This window comes from Scyliorhinus canicula, chromosome 1, assembly GCF_902713615.1.
Source record: "Scyliorhinus canicula chromosome 1, sScyCan1.1, whole genome shotgun sequence".
Lineage (NCBI taxonomy): Eukaryota > Metazoa > Chordata > Chondrichthyes > Carcharhiniformes > Scyliorhinidae > Scyliorhinus > Scyliorhinus canicula.
The window spans coordinates 234,160,977-234,187,142 of NC_052146.1; positions in this window are offsets into that span (position 1 = coordinate 234,160,977).

Here is a 26,166-nt window from a genome sequence, read left to right on the forward strand (position 1 = left end):
GAAAGTGCGTGCGTTTTCAAGTTTGTGCAAGTATAAAATCAAGGACAATTTCATTTCAAGCAAAGCATATTTCACTGAAATTATTTGCAGATTTTGTCAGAATATTTTATAGATTTCAAATGACACTAATGGGTTTTTTCCGAACCGCTGAATTTCGAGGTCTCTCAGGTAATATCTCAAGCCTTCTGAACATCTATTGTTTCCTCTACCTTGCAACAATCTCTCGTTATGATTTAGTTGCATGAGAATGCATTAACCATTGTTCTCGCTTTCCTCTCCCTAGATAGGCTGAACATTTTTTTTGACAAGAAAGCTACATGCCCAATTACTACTACCCTTTGTTCACTAATGTTTGTGCCTGTTTCATCCCCACTCAATATTCTCCCACTTTCCATACTCACGGATTTGATGTATGTTTCACAGGGAGAAAACGTAAAGCTATCTCTGCATTTGAACAAATGGGCAAAACCGATTTACCATTCTCCAGACAGCATGGTCTGGATCACAGGACTCAGTGAGGAAATAAAATTTGTTAGGGGTTCTCATTATCGGGAAATTGGTTGGAAACCAACATTTGTCCCATGGTTGATTGGCAGCTCACTGAATTGGTACCTGAATAACTGGTATTCTGCACAAATTTCAAGGCAGCCGTATCTTGTAAGGGAAATTGTGCTTTGTCATACGCATCGAGAAGGCAATTCTTGTGAACGGCAAGCCAAAGAAACACATCGAGTCTCCAGCAATTTTCAGATGCATCATTGGAGTCCTTGGATGGATTGGCAAGAGGAGGAAAGTCATCATCCCACTGTGACTGGAAGGCATCCTGAATGGCCAAATTCTGCTCCTATATGTGCTGTAGTTATGAACTTATACTTTGAATTCTTTCATTTCAGTGCACTGTACTTGGTGCTCATAATATGGTCTCCTCTACATTAGGTAGACAAAACTCAAGTTGGGTGATTGCATGTGGAACACCTCCCCTTCACAGGGGCGTGACCTCGACATTCTTATCACCTGTTATTTTAATTCTCTGCCCCATTCTGAGCTCTCGGTCCCTCATCTCCTACACTGTTCTAATGAAGTTCAAAATAAGCTCGACCACCTCATCTTTTGATTAGGCACCTCACAGCCTTCCTGTCTCAACACTGAATTTAACCATTCAAATCATCATCTCTCTCCCCATTTTTTAGACTGGCAGTCGTTGGTACGATTCTTCTACTCCATTGACACCTCTTCTGGACTGTCCTATCACTGTATCCTTTTGTTTTATATCATCATCTCTTTGATATTTAATCTCTCTTGCCTTCCACCCGACCACAGATTTCCCCTATAGTTCTTTCTCTCCTTCCCCATTTTACTGCCTCTGTTTCTCCTCAAGTAATCATGGGCGGACCCCGGGGGGTCGGAGAATAGCCCGGGGCCGGTGTCAATCCTGCCCCCGCCGTGTCCTGAATTCTCCGCTCCCCGAGATTTGGCGGGGGCAGGAATCGCGCCGCGCCGGTCGGCGGGTCCCCCGCGGTGATTCTCCGGCCCGCGATGGGCCAAAGTCCCGCCGCTGACAGGCTTCTCCGGCAGGCGGGAATCAAAACACCTACCTGACCGGCAGGACTGGTGGCGTGGGCGGGCTCCGGGGTCCTGGGGGGCTACGTGGGGCGATCTGACCCGGGGGGGTGCCCCCAAGGTGGGCTGGTCCACGATCGGGGCCCACCGATCGGCGGGCGGGCCTGTGCCGTGGGGGCACTCTTTTTCTTCCGCCTCCGCCATGGCCTTCACTATGGCGTAGGTGGAAGAGACCCCCTTCCCTGCGCATGCGCCGGTATGACATCAGTAGCCGCTGACGCACCGGCGCATGCGCGGACTTACGCCGGCCGGCAAAGTCCTTTCGGCCCCGGCTGGCGTGGCGCCAACGGCCTTTAACGCCAGCTGGCGGAGTGGGAACCACTCCGGCGTGGGCCTAGCCCCTCAATGTGTGGGCTTGGCCCCTAAAGGTGCGGAGTGGTTCATGCCACTCCGACACGCCGGGACCCCCCGCCCCGTCGGGTAGGGGAGAATCCCGGCCCACATCTCCAACCTTTCCCAGTTATGACAAAAGATCATTAACCCGAAACATTAACTCTAATCTGAATTTCTTGCTTAAGACCACAGTTCACAATGGAAGTTTTGGTCCCCGTATTTGAGGAAAGATGTAATGGAGGCAATTCAGAGGAGGTTCACTCGGTTGATTCCAGAGAGGAGGGTTTATCGTGTGAAGAGAGATTGAACAATTTAGGTCTTTGCCCTCTGGAGTTTTGAAGATGGGGGAGATCAAATTGTGGTGTACAAGATTATAAAAGGAATGGATAAAGTAGATGTGGTACGGATGCTTCCCCTTGTTGGGCATTCTAGAATGAGAGGTTCATAGTCTTGGGATAAGTGGTAGTAAATTGAAAACAGAGTGAAGGAGAAACTACTTCTCCCAAAGGGTTCTGAATCAGTGCAATTGGACTCGGGAAATGGGTTCTGTTTCTGCTCATGTGTTTAACAGTAAAACAGTAAACATAAAAATGATGAGGGCGCCTGGCTGCTTCTATCTTGTACTCTCTCTAACTCTTTGATGGTTACAGCCAACAAGAAGACAAAACTGCAACTGTTGTCTGCTTGCGATTTTCATGGGTTTATAGGGAAGCCAGTAACCTAATCTCCAAAAATAGCTCCTCCTACCCTATTCCTTATGGCAATGGGAAATACATTGGGTGAGATTGTCTGGCCTCCCCGTCGTGTGTTTCTCGGCAGTGGGAGGTGTCCTGAATTAGCCGGCAGTGGGATCTTTGGTCCCGTCGTTGTCAATGGGATTTTCCATTGAATCCACCAAACACCGCTGGGAAATCAATGGCAGGGATGTGCCATTGGCAGGACCAGAAGATCCCACCTGTGTGAACAGTGCAAATATCTCACCTATTACCTCTATATCTAAGCAGAAATGTTAGTTAGTTATCTTTGATACCAACTCCCTTTCAACTTAGAAGTAAATGGATAGCTCACAGCATAACTGTTTACAACTCAATACCTTTACCATTTACTGGGATGTTGGGAGACTTGGGATCGACTCATGGGGCGGAATTCTCCGACCCCCCGCAGGGTCGGGGAATCGCCCGGGGCTGGTGTAAATCCCGCCCCCACCGTGGCCGGAATTCTCCGCCACCCGGGAATTGACGGGAGCGCGATTCCCGCTCCCGCCGATCGGCGTGCCCCCCGCGGCGATTCTCCGGCCCGTGATGGGCCGAAGTCCCGCCGCTGTCAGGTCTCTCCCGCTGGCGTGGTTTAAACCACCTCTGTGCTGACAGGATTGGCGGCGCGAGCGGGCCTCCGGGATCCTGGGGGGAGGCGCAGGGCGATCGGACCCTGGGGGGTGCCCCCACGGTGGCCTGGCCCGCGATCAGGGCCCACCGATCGGCGGGCGGGCCAGTACTGTGGGTGCACTCTTTTTCTTCCACCGCCACCCCGGCCTCCACTATGACGGAGGCAGAAGAGACCCCCTCCACCGCGAATGCGCCAGTGGTGACGTCAGCGGCCGCTGACACTCCGGCGCATGCGCGGACTCACGCCGACCGAAGCCCTTTCAGCCAGCCCCGATGCCGGGCGGCATGGCGCCAAAGGCCGTTGGCACCAGTACTGGCGCCAGTCGGTGGAGCAGGAGCCACTCCAGCGCAGGCCTAGCCCCTAAAGGTGCAGAGAGTTCCACTCCGCTACGCCGGGACCCCCCGCCCCGCCGGGTAGGGGAGAATTTCGTCCATGGTATAAGTAGACACTGTGATTATTGTAGCTAAGCGCAGCTTTCCCTCAATAAAAATTCTTGTTTTCCCAGCTTCCAGTTAGTGGTGAATACCACTTGTATCCTATCCGCCTCAGATTACCCTGGAAGGGCAATGTGTCTCAAAAATATGAGCAATGGGTGAAGCTAGCTGTTTCATGGTGCTATTATGCAATAGCAACAAAAGTGGTATTTGCCATTAACAGGATACTGCCGTCAAGCCAAAAGGATGTTCTGCCGAGCACACAAATGAGCAAGCTGGTATATGAATTTTGGGGCCAGTGTGATGCTAGGTATGTAGGTCGTACACTCCAAAGACTGGTGGATAATATCAAACAGCACGTCCCACTTGCTTTTCGCATTGGGCAAGTTACAGACCGTATCCAACTAGCCTATGCTTGCATGACTTAAAAACAGTGCTCAACATTAGATGTGATTCTGCGATTGGACAACATTTGCTAAATAATTCTGTGTCCGAGGAATTATGGTTCCAATAAAATTTACAATTCAGTCAGGCTCAGTGTGGTGCATTTGCATGTACTGGAAGCTACATGTATTAATAGACAGGGCCCTGTTCTTTACAAAGAGAAAGAAAATGTATACACATTGAGCCTGTTTCAGCTAAACAAAATGCAAAGTGTCCTGATGAGTGCAAGATAAAACGTTTCAACATAACATTTTTTAAAGAAATACTCAGGTTCTGTACAATCAAACAACTATACTTATCTGTATTTAAGTTAATAACTAAATCCTTTTTACCTAAATCCTTTTTACCTAAGTAGCTATCAGCAGTAGCTTTTGTGACAAACTAACCTTGTTTTCTTGTTTAAGCCTAAAGCTTGTCTTCCTGATTATTTTTTAAGTGGACCACTTATAAATTAAAAAGAGAGCTCCATACATACACCATTTCTTAGCTCATGATCCACTTTATGGAAAATTGGTGACATTTGCATTGCAGAAGTTGTATCAAGTTAGGTGATTGACTTGCATTTTCCTGCAAGCATAACATTGCAGCTCCCTTGAAAATGACAGTTTTGTTGAAACTATATTAGGTTGTGAACTGAGGTGATAGGAATAGTTCTGAGGTTGATCGACTGTGTGAGGCCAAATGATTCCATGGATTCCTCCATTGGATGCTCCATCCACAAGTGTGCTCTCTACTATCGCCCATGACGTCTGTTGTATCCCTCCTCCGCCTCAGTTCTTGGCTGCCAGAGGGGAGTCATGAGCCACCTTTTCAGGGGATAGTCCTTGTTACCCAGGAGCCATCATCCAAATGAGCAGGATTGATGAATAGTCTTGGTACCTGTGAGCGTCGCAGGATGTAGGCAACATGTTAGCTGTCAGGGTAACCGGCACAGACTTGCAAAGTCTTCTGGTCCCAGACAATCTGAATGTTCATTGAGTGGACCCTCTTGGCCGCTTACCTGAAGGCACCTTGATGGACATGTGAGTAATGTTGACGGAACCCTGGATGTAGGGTGAGCCTGCAATCGCTACTCAGCCTTTGGATCTCCCGACCTGGATGACTTTGTGCGTCCAATATTGGACGAATGTATAATAATAATAACAATCTTTGTTGTCATAAGTAGGTAATCACCAATCTGAAGAGAGCATCGGTAAAGGGCTTGACATAACTGTGGCAGCAGATTGGGATACACCATGCCAATCCCTCACTGACCCCTGGATTGGATTTGTTTATTGTCACATGTACCTAGATACAGTGAAAATCATTTTTCTGCGAGCAGCTCAAACAAATCATTTAGTACATGAAAAGAAAATTAAGAAAAAAAATTAGTACGATGATAGTAGATGTAAAAAGATCAGTTTGGGAGAGCTCGCAGAGAGTGGTCACGCTCTTGGCGCCATCTTGCTGGGTGGCATACAAGTTGAGGGACACTGCCCTTCAGAGCCATTGGCATAGGATGGAAACCTGTGCATTTGGAGATGATCTCTGGGGCAATCATCTGGAAGATGGTGGTGGTATATCCCTAGCGTCGTACAGCTGCCTTCAACGCTAGACTTCGGACATAGTTGAATCACTGCCTGTACACTCTGACTGCAGGACAGTGGTGCTTCCTGTGGCCCTTTCCGCCTTGCACACCCAGCTGGCCCTGAACTCCCTGTGCTTCCCTTCCGTCAGGCTGCCCTGGGATGCTGCCTAGGGTCACCTTGGCCTTCTCTCCCTCCTGGCCCTATCTTTCTCCACAGAAGAGATGCCACCATGATCAGAAATGCACAAGGCACAGCCTCACACATCTAAGGGTGCACTCTGTTGAAATGCTCAGACAGAGATGGCAAGGAAATGTACTCCAAAAGAAACATATCAATGCATGGAATGCACTACAGAGAAACCTCTCAAGTTGCATAAATGTAATAGCAAAAAACTCTAACTTAAAGAGACAGAGCCTTTGCTCCAGAGGATTAATATCCAGAAACACGAGGAAAATGTGTTGGCCACCTGCTCATGTTGCCTGTGTGACTGCAAAATCACATAGTCAATGTAAAATTCATTCCAATTGTTAAATGAATGGCCGTAATTGGCTCTTTAAGCCAGTGGACATGTTTCTGACTTCCGTGTGCGTCCACCAACTATAATATGGCTCGAGTGCGCTCTGACACTTGCCCGACGTCTTCTCGCAAAGTTGACTCAGGTGTGCGTCTGTTTTCTTCACATACTAGTCTGGCCATGGATCCAGCACATGAATTGTTGTAGGCTGAAAATTTGACAGCAGTAGGTATTGCCATGGCCCTGCATGTCTGCGGATACATGTTGCTTAGAATTTATAGGGCTCGTATGTTGGCACTCACTCCGTTTCATTTTTGGCCAATAATGAATGTTGCCAACTTCCTTAGAGCAGATAATTTGAATCTTGGTCCCTGACCAAGGCTTTTGTCAAAATTACATGAATTTTAATTGATGAATAGGTAAATTTAATCTGATTCTGAATCGGTTTTCCAATGTAGTCCAGGGAATCCTTTGACTCTTCTGACATTGATTGTGACATGTTCATCCTGTGTAGACATTGATTTCCAATTGTGAGGCACATTTTTATGGCTTTCTTTTCTGGTTCAGACACGTCTGAACAAAGGAACCATAGCTCTGTACATTGTTTAATCCTTTGAATTTCAATAGTTGGCCTGATGCAACCGAATTCAAAGTGGGGAATTTTGTGGATATTTTGACCTACCTCCTTGTTTTATTCAGTTTATTGTTCAGCAATCCCAAAGCAACCCAGTATAATGGCAAACTCCTCTGGCCCAATTTTTATGATGACTTTGTTCTTTTGTTGACTCTCCATTGCTTGCTATTGATCCGGCCGTCACCTGGTCACTCACCTTTTCCGAATGAGCTAGTCTGGTGCCAGTCCACTCAACACCCTGTCACACTCACAGAATTGACAGGCTATGTACTTGGTCAACCCAATGCCCCGTCTCACTCACAGAATTGACAGGCTATGCACTTGGTCAACCCAATGCACCGTCTCACTCACAGAATTGACAGGCTATGTACTGCAATCTCACTATGAGGGATCCGTTTGCTTACCAGCCATTTATTTCAGCACTGCATCTTCAAAGTTTTCCTGCTCAGTCAGCAGGTTGCAAATTCAGCACTCTTTGACATTGCAGCTTTGTTACGGTCTGACCAAAACACTAAGGGTTGTCTCATGCTATGTAGTACGATCTAAGGCTATTCACCATGCAGCATGGTAGCATTGTGGTTAGCACTATGGCTTCACAGCGCTAGGGTCCCAGGTTCGATTCCCGGCTTGGGTCATTGTTTGTGCGAAGTCTGCATGTTCTCCCTGTGTCTACATGGATTTCCTTCGGGTGCTCCAGTTTCCTCCCACTTGTCCCGAAAGATCCGCTTATTAGGTAATTTGGACATTCTGAATTTTCCCTCCATGTACCTGAACAGATGCTGGAATGTGGTGACTTGGGGCTTTTCACAGTAACTTCATTGCAGTGTTAATGTAAGCATACTTGTGATAATAAAGATTATTATTGAGTTGCATGTGTTGTTAATCTTGCTGTCACGCTGTTTGACCACCGCTGAACATCATGCCGTGTTTATATAATACAAAGTCACCAGCCACTCATGAGAAATTAGGTAAACACGTATGGGTTCATTTATTTGAACCGGGCACATGAGAACATGGGCTGGATTCTCTGCTACCCATCGCCGGTAGCTGAGTTCCAGATGTGGCGGAGAATCCAGTGTCAGGCAAAAAATGGGATTGGCACTCGTTCCGATGCTCCAGTCCTCCGCTGGTAGCAGCATTGAGGTTTGAGCCCGCACCAGTGGAAGAATACACATGGGTCAATTAGACCCATTTGCATCCTATATACAGGTTGGGCACCATATTCCCCGAATCTATGCTGAGATTCACGTGGCGAGAATTGGTGCAAATATTTACAAACGTGGTCCTGATGTGATGGACCACACAGTGGGCAAAGGGGGTATCTCTTTCAGGAGGTCGTCCCAAAGTCCATGAGAGGGTTACCCTCACCCTCACCATAATGTAAATCCTGCTGTTCCCACACCCACCAGAAACCCCCCATGAGAGAAACCCCCCAATTACAGAGAACCACACCAGAGACCCCCCCATAAGAGATAGATCCCCAATAAGAGAGACCCCTGCCTGTAAGATAGAAAGTGAAAAACATCATTGCTTTAAATCTCATCTGTGCACACTAAGGCAGAGGAAGCAGCACCTGTAAATTCCTGGAAAGCGAAAACTTAATGGACTGGATTTAACCCCCCTCAGATCTATGATCTGCAAGCCTTTCATTCATATCTATGTGAAATTGCTTTAACCAGGCTGTGATTGACAGCTTCCACACACACACACTTGTCTGCATTGATGAATTCTTCTCCCTTCAGGCTGAGTGACTTTCAAGAAGTCAGTTGTGAAACTAAGCAAAATGTTTACAGATCTTGTACCACACCAAAGCCAGCTCAGTGCTTAAAGTGCTCTCATTTCCACTTTTTGCTCTACAGAAAGCATTTAACTGTCTTTGATCTGATCATGGGGGTCTCTGGTGGGGAGTCAGTGGGGGTGGGTGGTCAAGTGACCCTCATACTGTTGGGGAGGGGGGGGGGGGGGCGTGATCCAGAAAATCCCAGGGGTGGTGACCCAGAAAATCACGGGGGATGGGCTTAGCCACCGGACCTTGATATCTAGCCGCCCACTCAAAATGGCAGCCCAATAGTGGGACTCACTGAGGAATCCCTTGCAATCCCACCATGCATAAGTTTGCATGGCAAGAGATTGTGAATTGCTTCTGGATTTGCACTCCCAGAGCGAGTGCTAATCAGTTGCGATTCATCTCCTGCGGGAGATTATAGTCTCCCAAACTGAGAATTCCAGCCATATATGCATGAATAAAAAACTTGAATACATCAACAGCAGAGCTCTGTCTGCCTGATGTTCTGCTCACAGTGAAAGTGAGACTGGATCACGTGATACACTTCCCTTCTCATGGTGTCTCTTGAAGGCATATTACAGCAATGACAACCTGTTAGATCTTCCTGCAACCTACAGAGATCAGATAAGAACACTGTGGTTCAGTTTAGGCCTGTAGTTCCTTACTGATCAAAGGAATGCTTAATTGAATGTTTATTTACAATCAATTACACACATCCATCCCTTAACAACAGAATAATACACTGCATGTGACGTATTTCAATTGTGGGCAATACCACAGCCATTCTACAAGTTAAAAATGTGCCAAGGAATATAATGGCTCATTAAAATCAACACAATGTCTGATGGCCTTTGCCAGAATCATTTCAGGATGAAGACTGCAGATGAATACGTTATTCATGCATAGCTGATACTATTTATCATGTGCTTAAGCTATGGATCTTGTAGTTAGAAAGTATTCTTCAATTATACGTTCTTATGCTGTATTAATGGCAACATTAAATATGGTTTGAGGATCTCATTCAACAGGAACAACTACCTTTTTCCTAAAAAAAATTAATGAGAATACATTCGTACTTAATTAAAAAATTATGCGTGGCATTTCAATATAAATTGGAACAGTTGAACATTTCTAATAGAACTGACCAGACAGAATTCAATGTACTAAAGCATGGCAGGTTTGCTGGTGGGATGTATTGAATCAGGCAGGAAGATGGTGAATGGGGGCCCCGCCACCATCCCACCTCAACCATGATTAAATCTGTGGCGAGAAGTATCTGGAATCCAGCGATGATACTCGACCTCAGGAGGGTGTAGTACCAGAAGCAGCCACTGCCTCTCGGGTGAAGCTGTCGTTTAATAGGCCTTTCTGTTCTGATTGGGGCCTTCCACCCCCGGGGTCTTAAATCATGGTGAAGGGGGCGGCACATGGCACAGTGGTTAGCACTGGGACTACGGCGCTGATGACCGAGTTTGGATCCCGGCCTGGGTCACTGTCCGTGTGGCGTTTGCACATTCTCCCCGTGACTGCGTGGGTTTCAACCCCACAACCCAAAGATGTGCAGATTAGGTGGATTGGCCATGCTAAATTGCCCCTTAATTGGAAAAAAGATAATTGGGTACTCTAAAAAAATGTTTTAAAATAATGGTGAAGATCCACCACTCTTCAGTTAAATGTCTGAGTGGTACTTAATGTGGAGGGCTTTTCTTAAAGGGGAAGACATGGGACACCAGCTGGTGGTCAATATCCCGTTGCATCCAGCCCACATACCTATCATCTGTATGAATGTCAGACCTTTTCGTTCCAAGAAGGTCTTGAGGACCAAAACATACTTTTAATCAAAAAATCCAGCCCACCATTTTTACCATGGGTTGCATTACTGTTTCACATTGAACTAATGGATGGAAATTAACACATTGCAGTCATTTAACATTTAGTAATAAACAAATGTGCATAAAAATTTTCTTCATTTGTTCAGTCAATTACAGGCATTCTGTTGCATATTAAGATATTACTACATCACAGTAAGTTCCAGACAAGTTCCAAACATATTCTGTAAATTAAACCTACATTGTTAGGGTTCTGCTACATAGGGTTCTCCAAGCCCCAGCAAGGTAAATTTATGCAGTCAAACATATTGTAAGCTTAAATTTTCAACTAAAAGAGACTTTAAATTACCATAAGTACTTCAGTCATCCAAGCTAGCTATAAACTTAGTCTTAAGATAAAAGATCCTCCCCCCAAAAGTATTTAGACTAAACAAAATATTATCAGAATAAAATATACTTTACAGGAATACTGTAGCAGAAAGTAACTCTCTTTCAAGAGTTTACCTCTCTCAGAACTTAGAATTCATCCAATTTATCGTTAGAGACCCCTAGAGGAGTTAGGATCCTTGATGTATATAGAATGAGACTACAACCTTTTATAATGGTTACTTTTATGATGTTTTATATTCAGCTTAATCTTGGGTTACATTATAGTAATGTTTTGAATATTACAGAGTGTAAATTCAAGAATCTATGTATAAATACAAAGTGTATATACGTATTAAAAAGTAAATGAAAGATTCAAATCTGCTTAGAAATACATGCAGGATATTCAAACAAACAAAAAACTAGTTTTATACTTGCAATCAAAAATGTAAAGCATAGTTTCTACCTTTGTCTCAGTTAGAAGGAAAACTATTTAAGGTATCCTCGACTCATTGGTCACACAAAGCTGATTGACACATTTACCAAACTCTCTTATTTAAAGAAAATAAGAATAACATACCTATCATCTGTATGAATGTCAGACCTTTTCGTTCCAAGAAGGTCTTGAGGACCAAAACATATTTTTAATCAAAAAAGCAGATGAAGTGTTATTTATGTTTGTCCGCCTGCCTTTGTGTCGACATGTGTGCGTGTGTGAAGTTAGTGTGTGTTATTTTCTCAGAGGGTTTTAGCTGTGTTTTAGCTGTTGTAAGTTTCAACCTTTTCACTGACTGAGTCAAATCCTTAACAATGTGTCCTTCATATAATGCTTTAAAAATGAACCTAGGAATAGTTATTAAATAATTATTGATGCAATGCAATAAATTTTATTAAATCCAATAATAATCACTTATTGTCACAAGCAGGCTTCAATGAGGTTACTGTGAAAAGCCCCTAGTTGCCACATTCCGACGCCTGTTTGGGGAGGCCAGTACGGGAATTGAACCCGCGCTGTGTTCTGCATAACAAGCCAGCGATTTAGCCAACTGTGCTAAACCAGCCCCTTTTGCATAAGGTCAGAGCACATTTATTTCCCACCCATGAATGGACTATTTGAACAATGTGTTTGTGTGCAAAAATGCTTGCTTTCTTTCCCCTCTTCTTCCCATTTTACTATATTGAGCCATGACTTTCCGGGCTCCCCCACATCAGATTTGGGGGTAATCCAAAGATGTGCTGGGGAATCCCTCTCTGAGCTTCGCCGGTAAGAGTTTATGCAGCAATTTCCCAGAAGCGCAAACTTCCTCTGGGCAGTTATGCTTTGCTGGTAAACCATCTGAAAATGTGGTTCAAATCACAAACATTGGATGGTTCTCACCGGGTTACACCAACAGTTACTCAGTAAATGTTACAAGAATTAAAACCTCTTTGAAATTCTAGATAACTATTCTAAAGACCGAGACCGATTCCTGCATGGGACTCCCCACGCACCTCCAAACCCCTCATGGAATTCCCCCCACTTACATGGGACTCCTCCCTTCCCCCCACGCTCCATAGGCCCAACTCTCACCCTCACAACTGTCTGAGACCTGACCTACCCCATACCACCACCCAAACCCGACCAACCCTGCCCCATCCACAGGCTTGACATGACCTCTGACCCTGACATCCAACCCCACCAACCTCTGATCCTCTCCCTTCATACTTCTAATTCCCCCCCTCCGGCCTCACTCCCCCAAAACCTATCCTTTACCTTTGACACTTACCTTCTCCCTGGCCTGTCCTGTCATGGGCTTTTAAATTTCAGCGGGATCTTTAACTTACCTGGCTAATGGCAGCTAGTGCTGTAATAAAGGAAGCATGTTTTCTTTCACTTTGGCGGAGCAGAACTTCGATGATAGGCCTCAGGGGTGAGCTGCCCGCTATCTGGATCATACTTGGTCTGAGACGGAAGGTTCAGCGCAACAAGTTCGGAAAAAAAAATATCAGATAAGAAATTGAGCACAGAGAAGCAAGCTGATGCTGATTGCTACTCGGAGGAGGTTATGGGCCAGTATTTCCTTTCAACTTATTCAATGCTGTCTGTGCCGTTCAATGCCAGATGACTGAGGACATAAACATGGAATCCATACCCAGACATCAACAAATGCGGCTCTTGAATAAACAGCATTTATGGACATCTTAGAACAAACTGGTGGGTACTTCCTCTAGATCAGGGGTGGGCAAACTACGGCCCGCGGGCCGCATGCGGCCCGACAAAGGTTTTTATGCGGCCCGCCAATGAGGTGCCCGGAATCATAACCGGCATTTTTGAAAAGCCGCCGGGGAAAAGCCGCTGAAGTAAATGCGCTTATTCAATAAGCGCATTTACTTCAGCGGCTTTTCCCCGGCGGCTTTTCAAAAATGCCGGTTATGATTCCGGGCACCTCATTGGCGGGCCGCATAAAAACGCGCGTAGTGGGGTGGATGAGTGGGGCTGTCTCATTGGTCGGTTTAGTTGGGTGTGCGACCAATAGGAGTCCAGGTTACAAACAATAAGCCTTATTATTGTTTGTAACCTGGACTCCTATTGGTCGCACACCCAACTAAACCGACCAATAAGGCAGCCCCACTCATCCACCCCACTACGCGCGTTTTTATCGTTGACTCGGCTAGGCTGTGCTTCTGTCAGTGTTAAGGATCAGCACAAGCAACTTGACACCTGATTTCAACAAACTGGTAAATGACTGCAGTCAGATGCATCATTCTCATTGACATTGTTCTGTTACTTACTGAGTTACTTTGTTTTTCAAATAAATGTGCTTTTTTTTCTTTAAAGACCTTTTATTTTGGCTATTTAAAATATTAATTATTTTACTTAACATACTATGCGGCCCTTTAAAATTGTGAATTTCTGAATGTGGCCCTTGCACGGAAAAGTTTGCCCACTCCTGCTCTAGATAAATCCAGACAATGACATGGGGCATTGAAAATCTGACCTCCAGCATCTTACAGTGTTACCGCAATGATAGAATAGCTACGTAGTCACCTGAATTCGTGCTGTACATTTTAAGCACGTTGGCAATGTTGACAGACCAAAAATGAAGTCCTTGTTTTAATAAATCATACCGAGGATAATATGTTTTTTGTCAATTGCTCTCATAAATCAGACCTAAATTGGAGTAAGGGCAGCATGGTGGCACAGTGGGTTAGACCTGCTACCTCACGGCGCCGAGGTCCCAGGTTCGATCCCAGCTCTGGGTCACTGTTCATGTGGAATTTGCACATTCTCCCCGTTGTGCAGGCTAGGTGGATTGGCCACGCTAAATTGCCCCTTAATTGGAAAAAATTAATTGGGTATTCTAAATTTAAAAGAAAAAATTTTAAAAAGTAAATTGGAATAAACCGATGTAATCTGATTACATCAACAAAATGACTGTTAATAATTTCTAGGAAAAACAGTTTACTTTAATCTGAAAGCTTGTGACTGACATTGAAATAATTCATTTTTGTATTGGAGTGATCAGCTACCATCAAAGAGCCACAGAGTTGAATTCCAGGAATTGTCTCTTCGATCTGCTGAACTCAGTTGCCACAGAGGTCTGTTCATGGACCATTGTGTGAAAGCGAGCTATCTCAGAAATATAAACACACTGGCATTGCTGCTGTAGCTCTCTTAAATTGTGCTTTGTGCCTGTCAATGGCAGAGCAGCATTAATCATCCAACGTGTTAGATAATCACATTTTCTACTCTGCAGGCCAATCCATGAAGGGAAACCTTGAGAATTAAAGAAAAAATTGATTGTTTTTAACAACTTGAGACTTGAAATTGTAAAATTAACCCAAATAATTGTTTGCTATGTTGTCTTCTTTGGTGGTTAATGCCTAGTTTTAAAAAAATGTTGTAGACAATTACATTCAATGAGAGAAAAAGATGTTGTCAGCTTAATAAGAAAAAAAATACATTTGCTAGAAAAAATGCATTTACATTGATAACTGGATTAAAATCCCAAAGTCTTATTTGTTTAAATCTGATATTTCCCCTTTTTGTACAGAGCAATACAATTTGAAGATTTATACAGGTAGAGGCAGTGAAACTAAAGAAAAATTGCAGGCTTTTGATTTAGGCAGCAATAGATTGTTCATCATTTTCACAGCAGTGGCAGCAGAATTATATTGTGAAGATCCTGTGGAAAACGGCTAATTCCTTTATTGCCTGCACAATCACTGTAGCTGCTCTCTCAGTCCCCCCCCCCCCCCCCCCCCCCCCCTCCGCCCCCCCCCCCCAGTCAATATGCAATCATCCAGTAATGTGCGGTGAACCTTTATCGGAATCCAATCATTGGTTTTGGAACTTTAAAATGCTTATTTTACATACAAATATACCTCCGCTTCAAAGCCATCAACTCATGCAGAATAGATAATTGATGCCGTTTCTTTTAAAACAAACTCGGGTGATGCGTTTGAACAGTCACAATTAATTTGATATATGTTAATGATAAATAAATCTCTAATCATTTAACTTGAAGATTCCTCAGACCTTTTGCTTCTTCACATCAATTTTAAGTTTTGCCACATCCTGTCAGCCGTGTTCGATTACTTGACGAGTGGGTAAAGAGACAAAATCTCTATCATCCACCAGCCTTCTTCAGATTTTCCCTATTTCCATCACAAGCATTTTAGAACAGCAAAGGAAATGAATCCAGACCCTCTCGGGTAGGGAGAAGTTATTAACAACCAACATATGGAATTGTCGTTGCACCCAAGTAAAAGAGGAAAGGTTGGATTGGATTTGTTTATTGTCACGTGTACCGAGGTACAGTGAAAAGTATTTTTCTGCAAGCAGCTCAACAGATCATTCAGTACATGGGAAGAAAAGGGAATTAAACAGAATTCAAGAAAATACAAGAAAATACATAATAGGGCAACACAATATATACAATGTAACTTCATAAGCATTGGCATCAGATGAAGCATACAGGGTGTAGTGTTAATGAGGTCAGTCCATAAGAGGGTCATTTAGGAGTCTGGTGACAGAGGGGAAGAAGCTGTTTTTGAGTCTGTTCGTGCGTGTTCTCAGACTTCTGTATCTCCTGCCCGATGGAAGAAGTTGGAAAAGTGAGAAAGCCGGGTGGGAGGGATCCTTGATTATGCTCCTGGTATACCAACACCTGACATTTAACGCTCAAAGCTTGATGTTGGGACAGTATGAATCATGAAGACACCCGTTTTACAAACTGTGGGTGTCAGAAACTGAGAGAGGATCTTGGTAACATTTGGACATGCAATAAATAATACAGCTACTGCACAAAAAGAGGTGGCAAAGGACCTCAGAAAGACTGAAGCTGAAGATAACATCAAAGTTCCCACTGGTGACATGTCCGCCAAGTCTGAGACATTAAGCTGCTGGGTTTGAATAGGAAGAAGAGGATGACACTACAAGGCCTTCTCCCTTCATGGGCCAACTGGGAGGGGAATTCTCCGGGGACACAGGCCACATCTGCCACCATCAATTGCATACAGCTTTGGGAAATAGGTGGGAAATAACCAGTAAAACAGAAATCCAGGTTTGGGCTCAGGATCACCTGAATGATCCTGATGTAAGTGCATTGAAATCAGTGTGCACTGAATTCTGGTTTCCCTTGTTGTGTTATGTATTCTGGGATAACACAGGCTGCAACTGGATGCAGCTTTAACCAAAATATACACCAGACCTTGAAGTTAATTCAATCTGATTTATTGAATCAGTAGCACAGTTAGCACAGTTCTCTATGAGTTCGACTCTCTGCTAACCTAAGTGTGGTTACTCTGTCTGACTGAACCAGACTAGCTCTTAGCCACGTGCCAGAGGTGTAATACTGTAAATACACCCTGACTCACTCTGTAGTTGTTCATCAGTGGAAAGAGGTGGAGTGTGAGTACCTCGTGCTTTTTATAGTGAGATACCACCCCTGAGTGTCCTGCCTGCTCATTGGACATGCCCTCTGTGTTCATTAGCTGCCTGTCTGTGCCTGTCTGTATATCATTATCTGCATGTCTGCATATCATGACATTCCTGAGTTGAGAGAGGTCAGGGCAGAAGAATCCTTGAAAAAACCTGGCAGATCATGACATAATGGAAAGATTTGCCTTTATAGAAATCTTTCCAAAAGCTGAGAAATTGCGGCCGTAACTCCACTTTCCTGCCTTGTTTCAAAAACTTTCACAAGAATATACGAACTAGGAGCAAATCAGCCGCTCGAGCCCACTCCACCATTCAATATGATCATGGCTGATCTCCTCTCGGTCTTAACTCTACTTTCCTGCCCTTTCTCCATAACCTTTCAACCAATACTAATTACAAATCTGTCTATCTCCTCAAATTATTCAAAGTCCCGGCATCCACTGCCCTCGAGGATAATGAATTCCATAGATTTACGACCTTTTGAGAGAAGTCATTTCTCTTCATCCCTGTTTTAAATCAGCTACCCCTTATCCTAAAACTATGACCTACTCATTCCAGATTTCCCCACAAGAGGAAGCATCCGCTCCATGTCCACTTTGTCAATACCTTTTATCATCTTGTATACCTCAATTAGATCTCTTCTCATTCTTCTAAACTGGAGAGAGGAGAGGACTAAACTGCTCAATCTCTCTTCATAAGACAAACCCCTCTTCTCTGAAATCAATCTAATGAACCTCCTCTGAAATGCCTCTAATGCAATTATATCCCTCCTCAAGTAAAGGGACTTCAACTATACACAGTACTCCAGGTGCAGTCTCACCAATGTCCTATACAGTTGCAGCAGCAGTTCCCTACTTTTATTCTCTTTTCCTTTATCTATAAAGACCAAAATTCGATTTACCTTTGTTATTACCTGCTGTACCTGTACATGTTTTCTGAGATTCACGCATGAGGACACCCAGATCCCTGTGCACCGAATCACTCTGAACTTTCTCTCAAATTAGGTAATAATTTGCCTTTTCATTTTCCTGACCAAAATGGATAACCTCACACTTATCGACATCAAACTCCATCTGCCAGATTTTGGCCCACTCACCTAACTTATTTATATCTATTTGTACATTTCTTATTTCCTCATTGTAACTTACTATCCCACCTATTTTAGTGTCATCTGTAAATTTTGCGAGAGTACCTTCTATCCCTACATTCAAGCCATTAATATATACATGCATAGAATCTTTATAGTGCAGAAGGAGGCCATTCGGCCCATTAAGCCTGCACTGGGCCTTTGAATGAGCATGCTATTTCGGCCTAATCCCCCACCCTATCCCCATAACCTCATCTAGGGCCAATTTAGCATGGCCAATTCGCCTAATCAGCACATCTTTGGACTGTGGGAGGAAACCAGAGCACCCGGAGCAAATCCACGCAGACACAGGGAGAATGTACAAACTCCACACAGTCAGCTGAGGTTGGAATCGAACCCGGTTCCCTGGCGGGGTGGAGGGGGAAGGGGAGGTGGGGAGGGAGGGTGGGGGAGGGGTGAGGGGGGGAGGTGGGGAGGGAGGGTGGGGGAGGGGAGAGGGTGGGGGAGGGGAGGGGGTGGGAGGAAGAGGGAGGGAAGGAGGGTGGGGAGAGCGGGGGGTGGGTGGGGTGGAGGGGGTTGGGGCGGGGGGGTTGGGCGGGGAGGGGGAAGGGAGGTTGGGGGAGGAGGTGGAGAGGGCGAGTGGTGTTGAGGGGGTGTTTAGGGGTGGAGGGGGGAGGGAGGGTTGAGGGTAGGGGTGGTTGGGGGGGAGGGGTTGGGGGTGGGAGGGGAGTTACTTGGGGGAGGGGGGTTGGGGGGTGGTTTGGGGGCGAGGGGAGGTTGGGGAGGGTGCATGCTGGGGAGGAGAGGGGTGACTGGGTAGGGCATGTGATGGGGAGGGGGGTGGTTGGGGGGGAAGGGGAGTTGGGAGGGGGTTGGGGGAGGGGAGGTTGAAGGGGAGGGAAGGTTGAGGGGGGTTGGAGATCGGATTTGGGTGGGTGGGGGGGTTGAGGGAGGGGGGTTGTAGGTGGGAGGGGGTGTTAGGGGTGGAGGGGGAGGGGGTGTTGGGAGGGGGTGTTGGGAGAGAGTGTTGAGGGCGAGAGAGAGTGTTGGGGGGCGTGAGGGTGGGTTTGGGGGGTTTGGGGAGGGTGCATGCCGGAGATGAGAGGAGAGGAGAGGGATGGTTGGGGAGAGTGAGGGGGGGGGGGGTGCGGGGAGGGCGGGTGATTGGAAGGAGGGGGGGGTGGGTTGGGGAGGGTGTGTGCTGGGAGGGGGGGGGGGGGGGTGCGGGGAGGGCGGGTGATTGGAAGGGGGGGTGGGTCGGGGAGGGTGTGTGCTGGGGAGCGGTGGGGGGTTTGCCTCGCCAGGTGCCAGCTGGCAACAGTCGCGACCATGCAGCCCATGGCACATGGCTGCGGAGGGGGTTATGGGCAATGATGACATGTTGTTTATTTCCCCCACCTCCCACCCCCTGCAGGCCGTTATGTTTGGTCATCACCCAGCAATGTTGGCCGCTGTGGCAGGAGCCGTGCTTCTACATGTTGCCCTCGGGGACCTGGAGCAGGAGCGTGCCAGGAAGGTGGCGGAGGCTTCCGCAAAGGAGCGTGCCACAGGGAGGCAGGTGGCAGCTGCCCAGGTTGGAGAGCTGCACGCCCAACAGGACGAGGAGGAGGAGGAGGTAGTGGTGCCACGGCGATGGAGACGCCCGATGAAGCCCCGTGTGTACTGGACCCGCTCGTTGTACCAGGACCTCACAGACCGGGCATGCAGGAGGAGGCTCCGGATGAGCCAGGAAACCGTTGACCATATCTGCCATCTGATGGCACACCTGGCACCGCGTGGCACTGGAGGAGGACACCCTCCCCCTGTGGCCGTCAAGGTTACGGTGGCCCTGAACATTTATGTCATGGGGTCATTCCAGTCGCCGAGTGGGGGCCTGTCCGGCACAGGTGCATCCGTGGAGTGACCGACACCCTGAATGCCATTGCAGGCTGCTATATACAATTCCCTGTGGACCGTACCTACCAAGATGCCCAGGCAGCGGGATTCGCCGCCGTGGCCAGGATGTCCATGGTCCAGAGGGTGATCGATGGGATGCACTTTGCTGTGTGGCCACCCGCGGATAACAGGGCCGTGTTCATGAATAGGAAGTGGACCTATTCCATGAACATTCAGGTGATCTGTGACCACCCCATGAGGATTCTGCACGTCTGCACCCAGAACACGGGCAGTGTGCATGACTCGTTCATATTGGCACAATTGTTCATCCCTGCCGTGTTCGAGGGGCTGGTTGCTGGGCGACAGGGGTTACTCGTCCTGGAGAGCCGCCTGCATCTCGACCAGTGTCTGACTGCTTGCCGCCATTGAGCACAGGGCCTGTGCCATGTCCCTCTGTGATAGTGCCATATCACTGAGTGATTGTGCCAAGTTCCTCTGAGACTGACACAGGTCAGCTAGCACCCAGGCAATGCCAACGACGCCCTCAGCCATAACACATTGTGACTGAGCCAAGCTCTGGAGTGCCGCTGCAATGTGCTGGTGGCCCTGAGACAGGGCAGCCCGGTCTTGCGACTTGGCCTCCGCCCTCACAAACTGTCCCAGACCTTGAACATCTTGACCCATGGCCTCCACTGTGGACGCCACCCATACGGTGTTGGACTGGGTGGCACACATTTTTGGCACCGCCTCCTGCCCCTGAAGGTGGTTGGACTTCTCCAACTGCACCTGCCGGCGCTGGAAGGTCACTGACAACGTCTAATGTAATCACCTGCTCTGTCACTGCATCTCATGCATTGATGGGACCACCATTTACAGAAGCCCGAGATCCATTTGGATGCCAACTAGTCCCTGGGGTCGGGCCACCCTCCGGCCGTCCGCTGCTTCAGGGGTTCCCACCTACATCTGATGTACTGCAGCATGTGTGTGCACCAGGTAGTGTCCCACGTGCCTCTTCACTCATCGGCCCAACCGAGGTGAGTGTCCTTGGGATGGTGTAGGTGTTAGTGACAGCAATGCCGTGGAATCGTTGTCCCCGGGCGTGTCCTCCGGGTATCTCGAGGCTTCAGCTGGTGATTCGCGACATCAGCAGGTCCCGCCTCGTCACTGGATGAGTCATGGGTTTGGGGCTGAGGGACACCGGATGGGTCTGCCTCACCATCAGTTGATCCTGCAGACATAAATCAAGACGCTGGATTAGATATTGCTGAGGGGATGCCACACGTGACATAGACACATCGCAATTCATCGGGGGCTCACTGGCTTCCCTGATTCTGTCTCGGTGACTGCCCTCTCTCCGGCCCCTCCGAGCCGCCTTCTCCTGGGAAAAGGTGGAGACAATCGGACATGGGCAGCACAGGGGGTCTGCAGCTGGTGGCATGTGTGGGCAGTCTGATTGTTGGCATGTGGGATGGGGTGTGGGCGGCCTGCTGGCATGTGGGGTTCTATCGCCCTCTGGCGGGGAGAGGGGGATGCTACACGTGTGTGGGATGGGGTTGATGCCAGGGGCACAGTGGTGGTCGCCCACCCTGCCTTGCCTGGGGGTTGCGCACCCGCACCCAGCACTGCCCACTGGTCCACCGGGTGGGTACTGTGTGGAAAGGTGGGGCAGGGATCGGACTATGGATGTGAGGGGTGTGGGGTGGGGGTGGTGCTAGGGGTGTGGGGCTGGTTCCTGAACCTGACTGCCCTAAGCAGGTCATGCAGCTTCTTGTGACACTGCTGGCCGGTCCTGGCGATTGGGCCAATGGCGCTCACGGCCTCTGCCGCTTGCGCCCAGTCCCAGTTCAACATCCGAAGGCGATAGCTGCCTTCCCAGCAAGCGGAATAAAGTGCCCTCCTCTCCTGCATAGCATCCAGCAGGGTCTCAAGCTCCCACTCGGCGGAGGTGCTGTTCTTCGGAGTGCCAGCTTGTTGGCAGGAATGAGTATGTGTTGGGAGTGTGATGCACGATCAATTGCACAAAAGACACTGATTGGCACAACTGTGGCTTTATTGCAGTCAGATGCGTGGCCTCCTACTGCAGCTGGCGAAATGGCAGATCAGAGGAGGACATGCATAATTATACAGCTCCTTGTGGGTGGAGCCAGCTGGCAGGGGCTACCAGCGAACCTGTAGTACAGGTCCTACCGTACATCCCTAATACAGGTGCATACAGTGGTTCACCACATTCACCCCCTGTTAAAAGTGAGTCCGGCAGGGGTGGTGTGGAACGATATACAATGTTGCAAATTATGTACAGTGGGGAGGGAAAAACATGTCCATTTTGACGGTCCGGTGCCCGTCAGAGGTTCAGTCGATCCAGTGCTTTGACAATTCGCTGGAAGTGACGTAACGGTGGCGGCGATGTCGGTGCTGGCGGTGTTAGTGCTGGCCAGTAGTCGGATGACCCCGGGAGCGAGCCAAAATCTTCATCGTCCTCTTGCGTCGGCAGGGGAAGGAGGGATGTGTCAGAATATACACATCAGTACATCATGGTGCAGACACACACTGACTGACACACTGCAAGACCAATCAACACACACAACACAGCAGCCAATCACCAGTTAGGGCACGCTCACTATAAGCCAGAGGGCACTAGTTTTCCCGCTCATTCGGGATGCAGCCTCTGAGAAGGACAGAGCTCGCAGCTAGTAGCACAGACCTTCACCATGTGCTAACAGTTTAGACTGGTCAGGATAGGCATAGTTCTTCAGCTTAATCTAACATAGTGTCGACCCACAGTGCAAGTATGTTCAACAGTTCCTAGCTTAATAAAATAGAGTTGTACTATTACAAGTGTTGGTAGCCTGTCGATGTTACTGCTAAGGTAAATGCAGTCTCAACAGATCCAGAGTACCCAACACATCAGGATGGACCTGGTGGGGTTAATGTTGGTAGCGCCGGGGGAGGGGAGGATGGCGCATGGGTGGGGAAGTATATTGGAGTGGAACCTGACAGTGCCAGGTCCCTGAGGGAGGCAGTATCTTGGCGACCATCGGGGAACTCCACATAGGCATACTGGGGGTTGGCGTGGAGCAAGTGTACCCTGTCCACCAAGGGGACCGGCTTGTGGAGTCGGACATGCCTACGGAGCAGAACCGGTCCTGGAGCTGCGAGCCAAGTCTGAAGCGACACCCCGGAAGTGGACCTCCTGGGGAAGGTAAAAACACGTTCATGGGGTATGTTATTTGTGGTGGTGCACAGAAGTGACCGAATGGAGTGTAGTGCATCAGGGAGGACCTCCTGCCAGCGAGAGGCTGGGAGGCTCCTGGACCGTAGAGCCAGCTGGACGGCCCTCCGAACCGTCCCGTTCTCCCTCTCTACCTGCCCGTTTCCCCGGGGGTTGAAGCTGGTCGTTCTGCTGGAGGCGATACCCCTGCTGAGCAGGAACTGACGCAGCTCATCGCTCATGAATGAGGATCCCCTGTCACTGTGGATGTAGGCGGGGAAACCGAACAGAGCAAAGATTGTGTTGAGGGCTTTGTTGACGGTGGCAGACGTCATATCGGGGCATGGGATGGCGAAGGGGAATCTGGAGAACTCATCGACCACACTGAGGATATACGTGTTGTAGTCGGTGGAGGGGTGCGGCCCTTTGAAATCCACGCTGAGGTGTTCAAAGGGGCGGGAGGCTTTCACCAGGTGTGAGCGGTCCGGCTGGTAGAAGTGCGGCATGCACTCTGCACAGACCTGGCAGTCTCTGGTACTTCCTCGACGGAGTAGGGCAGGTTGCAAGCTTTGACGAGGTGGTACAGTCGTGTGACCCCTGGGTGACAAAGGCTGTCGTGTAGGGCCCGGAGTTGGTCTACTTGTGCGCTGGCACATGCACCTCGGGAGAGGGCGTCTGGGGGCTCGTTGAGTTTGCTGGGGCAAAACAAAATCTCGTAATTATAGGTGGAGAGCTCGATTCTCCACCGCAAGATTTTATCATTTTTGATCTTGCCCCGCTGCATGTTGTTGAACATGAAGGCTACCGACCATTGGTCAGTGAGGAGAGTGAATCTCCTGCCGGCCAGTTAATGCCTCCAATGCCACACCGCTTCAACGATAGCCTGGGCCTCTTTTTCAACGGATGAGTGCCGAATTTCTGAGGCATGAAGGGTGCGGGAAAAGAATGCCGCGGGTCTGCCTACCTGGTTTAGAGTGCCGGCGAGGGCGACATCTAAAGTGTCACTTTCTACTTGAAAGGGCAGTGACTTGTCTACTGCGTGCATCCCGGCCTTGGCTATGTCTGCTCTGATCCGGGCGAAGGCGTGTTGTGCCTCGGCCGCGAGGGGAAATTGAGTGGACTGTATGAGTGGGCGGGCCTTGTCCGCATAGTTTGGGACCCACTGGGCGTAGTAGGAGAAGAACCCCAGGCAGCGTTTGAGCGCCTTGGGGCAGTGGGGGAGGGAAGCTCCATGAGGGCGCATGCAGTCGGGATCGGGCCCCAGAAGTCCGTTTTGGACTTCATAGCCGAGGATGGCTAAGCGGGTCATGCTGATCGCACACTTCTCTCTATTGTACGTAAGGTTGAGAAGAGTGACGGTGCGGAGGAATTTAGCGAGGTTGGCGTTGTGGTCCTGCTGGTCATGGCCGCAGATGGTGACATTATCTAAGTACGGAAACGTGGCCCGCAAACCGTACCGGTCGACCATTCGGTCCATCTCCCTTTGGAAGACCGAGACCCCGTTAGTGACGCCGAAGGGAACCCTAAGGAAGTGATAGAGCCGACCGTCCGCCTCGAAGGCAGTGTATGGACGGTCCAATTTACGGATGGGGAGCTAGTGGTATGTGGATTTCAGGTCAATTGTTGAGAAGACCCGGTACTGTACAATCTGATTGACCGTATCAGATATGCGTGGGAGGGGGAACGTGTCGAGCTGTGTGTACCGATTGATGGTCTGGCTGTAGTCCACGACCATTCAGTGTTTCTCCCCCATTTTTACTGCTGCCACGTGAGCTCTCCAGGGGCTATTGCTGGCCTCGATAATACCCTCCCGTAGCAGCCGCTGGACTTCGGACCTGATGAAGGTCTTGCCCTGGGTGCTGTACCGTCTGCTCCTGGTGGCGATGGGCATGCAATCTGCAGTTAGGTTGGCAAAGAGGGAGGGAGGGTCAACCTTGAGGGTTGCGAGGCCTCAAACGGTGAGTGGAGGTAGGGGCCCGCCGAATTTGAGGGTGAGACACTGGAGATTGCACTGGAAATCCAGGTCCAGCAATAGTGCAGCGCAGAGGTTGGGGAGGACTTAGAGACGGAAACCGCTGGATGCTACGCCCTGGACAGTGAGAGTGACCGTGCTGAACCCTCGGATCGGGACAAAGTGGGATCCGTAGGCCAGGGAGATCCGTTGGTTGGCAGGGTGGACCGCGAGGGAGCAGCGCCTTACCGTGTCCGGGTGGATGAAGCTTTCGGTGCTCCCAGAGTCCAGCAGGCAAGAGGTCACGTGGCCATTGACTTTCACCGTCGTTGAAGCAGTAGCCAGGTTGTGAGGACGAGACTAGTCCAGTGTCATCGAGACGAGCTGCGGGTGGTTATCCGAGGTTTCGGGTGGAGAGCGTCCGCGACCCAGATCGCAATGTGTAGTTGGCGTTCCAGCCCCTTGGGAAAGACAAGATGGCGGCATCCAGAGATCCTGTGGAGAACAGAATGGCGGCGCCAATGGGGCGCACATTGCGGGGACGGGACAAAATGGCGGCGTCCATGGGGCGCACGTTGGTGGCACTGGGCAAGATGCCGGCGCCCATGGGCTGCACGTGGACTGAGGGGGGGGGGAGATGGCGGCGCCCACTGGCCGCATGTGGCCCCGGGAGGAGAAGATGGCGGCGCCCACTGGCCGCATGTGGCCCCGGGAGGAGAAGATGGCGGCGCCCATTGTGCATTTGGCAGGGGGGAGGGGCGATTGCGGGCGCGATAGCGGAGATTGCGCGGGCCTGCCACACAGCTGCGAAGTGGCCCTTTTTACCGCAGGACTTGCAAGTGGCGGCGCGGGCCGGGCAGCGTTGATGGGGGTGCTTCTGCTGACCGCAGAATTAGCAGCAGGGACCCCCGGGGTGCGCGGATTGGTGGGCGGCGCAGGCGTATTGAGTAGGCAGGGCCCCAGCCTGGGGGGTCGTTTGTGGGGTCCAGGACGGGTAGGACGGGTGGGCCGCGCAGCGAGCGGGGTAGGTCTGGACATTACGAGATGCGGCAGTCATGGAGAGCACGAAAGTTTTTTTCTCCGTTAGGTCGAGCGTTGCCCCTTCCAGGAGTCGTTGTCGGGTGGGTTCCAACGCAATCCCCGTTACGAACGCATCGTGCATGAGGAGATTAGAATGTTCGGTGGCCGTATCGGCCTGACAGTCACAG